Raw genomic sequence first — 4,931 nt, forward strand, 5'->3', positions numbered from 1 at the left:
TACCTCTGTTCTTTCTATTTTTCTATCTTGTAGCTGATTCTCCCTTACTCCCTCTTCCGTGTATGTTCTCTTTATTTTATTTATTTTATTTTTCGCCTTTCCATACGCTTCAATGCGTCTCGGTCTCTCTCTGCACAACTTGTGTTCATCTATCGCCATCTAGTGTAGAATCCGATGCCTGGCAGTTTGCTGTTGAGTACTTGCAAACGATCATAGAAATATGTTTTTGTGGGTTAAAGAGTAAGTCACCACTTTTTTTTACATTAGTGAATACCTTTATCAGGAAATAACTTTTGCACAAATGTTTGATCTCAAAAAAAAAAGTCTTGTGTAATAGTATTTCGAGTGAAATGTTGCATAAACAGCCTTCTAATGTTGGAAGCTATGCTATTTGCTTTCTTGCTGAGAGAGAAATGAGACAGTCAATATCACTATCACGTCTGTGCAGACACTGATTATCTGGACAATCTGTCAAAGTCCAGAGCAGCTGTCTGACCTGCTGGCCTAAATACTAATCACTGCGAGGAAGAGCCACTATTTCCACCCTTATTATCCTCTTTCTGATAATTACACAGAAATGCTCAGACTATAGTGAAACATACATTTTCCAGCGCTTTCCACCTATCAGCTGTGTAGTAATTCTAGTCTTTGTCTGAACTGATTAGTTTTGCTGTATGTAAACAAGCTGGTCTTATGAAAGCGTGCAGGAATCACAGCCCAGTTTGTTGGACTGACATGTGGAGAAAAGGGGCGGTCACGTGCAGCGTTGTGCAAGCAACAGCAGACTGGTACATGCAGTTTTTCCTTGAAAAGTAAAGGAGTTCCTTTGATCGATATTCAAAAAAAACTGTCTTCTTTTCGTAATATTGTGCATTTAGTTTCACTTTTGTGGTGTTGCTGTGGCAGATTGAGCTGTCATCACAGCGTGTCTGATCGATTCAATAATTCAGCTAAACAAATCTTATCCTGTGTAATCTGGATGTTGCCGGGAATCTACAGTCAGGCAGTGTCACATAATCACTCCTGTCATGTTCATCGTGGCTTCATCAAACATCACGGTTTTATTTGTTCTCAGCTCATGTCATTCTAGTTTATCTGTGGTTTTAATCTCCTCTCTCTGTCCGTGTCTGTGTCTCAGATACTCTGCTTTCTTTTCAGGCGTTTCATCGCTCCATCCTACTTCCTGATTGTCTCCTGCTTTGCCTTGTTGAACCCTCTCATGCATTAAAGCCTTGTCTCTACCAGTTGGTCTCATCTAATTGTCTTGTGCACTCTTTTTGCTCCATCATTGCATCTCATTCCAGCCTTCCGTGTCTCTCATGACACATCTTGTTAAGAATTTGTGGTTTCAGTCATTGGTTTTCTCATTAAGTCTTCATCTGATCCCTTTTTATACCTCTGCTCTCTGGCTGAACGTTGAGTTTTCATAAATATTTCTAAACTACTCTGTCTCTTGAGTCAGAGATTTGATTTCAAACTGGCATTGTGTCAGATGTTAGCAGATCCTGAAAGAAAGATTATGAACCAATTAAAACAACTCTGGAACTATAAAGAATTTTGTTTTAGATGTAACAGAAATTATTTGAAATCAGAAAATAGTATTAAAAACATTATGAGAAGAAGGGTTGTAGACTATCGGAGGATTTATTACATATTTCAAATGAAGCTTTATGGATTTCAACAGCCCCTGATGTTATTATCTTATAATGAGATTAGGAAATCTGGTGTCCCACTACCAACTCTCACCGGCCATGGAGGTGCATGGTGGTTTAACTATGGAAAGATGGAGCTTCATCCTCCTGCATTTCGAGAAGGCCTGTTCTAAAGTATCTCTAGTCTAAAAAGCATGCCTTCAGCAGACAGAAAACTATTTTCCTCCGGTGAAATGCTTCTTTTCCACTGCAGGTATGACACAGATACCTGGCCAAGTGCTGCCCAAACCGAAGGATGTGTTGAGAACACACTTCTCTGCCTTTTGTACAGGTCTTTATTCCACTCCTCCTGTTTGTTCAGTTTTCCCGTTTCTAACAGAATACACTAACAGCTGCAGCAGATTTTTCTATTGTTTTGATGGTGTTTCAAAAAATAGATGAAAAACTATGTTGCAGATAACAAGGTGTGTTTTCTTTTCTTGTAACAATGCAGAGTACCTCACTGTAAAGCTGCTGGATTAATGATGAGTAAAGAATAGACTTGTCTCAGTTGTGTAGCTTCAAAGAAAGGTGGAAAACAACAAACAACATAAAAAATGAGTTTGTGTATGTTCTCAGTTGTCAATTCTAATGAAAAAAAGTCTTTGTGTTGCTTTTAAGCAGAAATTGTCAACCTATATTATTTAAGGTTAACGTCCAGAAAAGTAACATGATGTTGATCAACCTTAAAAAATACTTTAACTGTCTTTCTAACTTCTGGCCTCTACCCCATCTCTCAAGAGAACCATTAGAATGCTTATTGAAGTGGTTATAAAAAAAAAAAAATAAGATGACCCCCCCCCCCACCCCCCATGGTTCAGAGGTTCAGTTCCGCCACTCATCCTTCTCTACAGTCCCCCCATGCTTTCATTTCCTCCTTCCTGCAGCGTCCTGCCTTATCATTTGTGTGTCATTTTCCTCCCTTCACCTCCTCTCCTCGCTGTGGGCAAACTGCTTCCTCAGAAGTGTTAGAGGAACAAGTGAGCAAAGACACCTGAATGCCGCAGGCCAGGAGCTGTACTGCCTCTTTAGTTCATTCCAGTGTGTGAGTTTGTTTGTGGTCCAGGTGTCACGTGTGTGCATGCATGTTTGTACACAAGTTTTCTTAAGCGTCCTAACCATATGAGTTTGCAGGGCTATAAAGTATTATGCCAATCAGTTCGTCTCCTCGCTCATATAACCGCATCCTGCATTTAAAATCCTCGTGTAGGCAGGCCTTACTGCAATTTACCTGGTGGGACGGGCTCTAAAAACACTTAATGGACAAATTCATTGTCCACACACTGTCTCTATGGGTACTACCTACAGTATCCTAATAACATTTGTGATTTTCAGACTTGTCCTCAGTGCTACCTTGACTTTGACCTTTGGCTATTTTAGTGGAACTGGGGTCGGCAACCTCTCTGACCAAAACAGCCGCTTTTGTAACTTTCCACAAAATCAAATTTAACTGGAGTCACAAAAAAACAAGTTTAGCCTTTTAAATGAAGCTAACGTAGCTTATAAAGTTTTACATATATAGCTCTGATATATGTACAACAGCTTTATGTTATGTTGTATTTCTAAAGTTTCAATAACAATTCAGGATGGTAACGAATTCATTACAATTTATAATCTTCTTTTATCTGATTTTAGTGGTTTCACCCTTCTTTTTTATTATTGTTCATTTCCCCTTTCATCTAATTGTCCTCACAGTAGGGATACAGCGAAGGCTTGTAGCCTATGATTTGAACTTTAACCCTTATGGGGGACTCATATGAGCACTGGAGAACTAAAGTCCCCCACTCTGTGCTGCTACTGATAGATCGAAACAAGCGTGAAAAGATATGAGGATGATAAAAGCACCCATTTTTGATATAACCATGCAATCGCCTTTGTCCGAAAGTGCAAAACTCACCAAAATCTGATGTTTCCACATCAGTTATATATGTTTCGAAAAAAATTCCGAAATGGAATTAATTTCTTACTGAATTTCAAATCTGCAGCCTTACTTAGTGCTACTGCTCTACAGTGATGCGTTGTGGATTATAAAAAGTACCCGAGCACATATTCCCATGTACTGCGTTTGAAGATATCAACTACATGGAGAGGAAGTATTAAACATGAGAGGAAAGATGGTATAAACGAACAACTTGTGACCCTCAGTAAGGAGCCGTAACCCTGAGCTGTGAGCCAGTGTTCAAGACAATAGTGTGCCTTCAACTTTGTGCCAACAGTTAAACAATGTGGGAAGGCTAACTTCCTCTCTCAGCAAAAAAAAAATGTCACTGTGCTAAAGATAAGGCCAATAATCTAATGGCTTTCCCGTTTGGCTGTTGGAAATATTTGTGTGTGTGTGTGTGTGTGGCGTGCCTGCCAGCAGAACTCATCTTGTTGCATTTTTTTTCTCTGTTTATATCCATCCTTTCACTCCTGTCTCTGCAAAAACAATAAGTGAGACACAACCTGTAATACAATAATTGCTAATAACATGAAATGTGTAACTGCAGTGCAATGGTGGCCCAGAGGCTAGAGAATTAGATTTGGGATTGGGAGTTTACAGGGTAGAATCCCACAGCTGATGTGTCACCACAGTAGGTCCATGAGCAAGACCCCCTAACCCTCATCAGCTCCCGGAATGCTGTAAAGTGCCTACTCTTCTGCACCATAGAAAACGTACTGGTCAACACTGAAAAAGGTATTTCCCCAAGGGGATAAATGAAGTATGATTAGCTTATTTTTACATGGAAAGAAGTGAATAATAACAGTAACTTTCATTTGATTCAGGATGTCTCAGGGACACCCTGTAGGCCGGTCAAGTGGAACTAAAGGGCCACAAATGGTTCTGGAACCTTATGATGCTCAGGTCTGGTGTAAGTAAGCACAGTGGTTCTCAAACTACTCTTTTCACACTGTCTTCTCGCTCTTTTCACCTGTGTGTATCACCTGAGAAATGTTGTGCTCTTCAAGTACCTCTATTATTGGAAATGGACTTATTGCTTAAACTTATTTAATATATAAAATATGAATTTCACATATTTTATATTGTTTTGATTTCATTGGCATTATAAACACACACACAAACGACTTATACCCCCACATGCCACTAGAGGCAATGCCGCGCGGCATGGTGAGATGCAGTGATATCAGTGCAGATATTTGAGACCGTCCCTGAACGCATCACAGTGTGGCATTATCAGTGCAGATATTTCCGAGCGTCCCTGAACGCAGCACGGTGTGGTGGGAGAGGCTCCGTGTTGA

This window comes from Salarias fasciatus, chromosome 12 (assembly GCF_902148845.1).
Source record: "Salarias fasciatus chromosome 12, fSalaFa1.1, whole genome shotgun sequence".
In the NCBI taxonomy this organism is placed as follows: Eukaryota; Metazoa; Chordata; class Actinopteri; order Blenniiformes; family Blenniidae; genus Salarias; species Salarias fasciatus.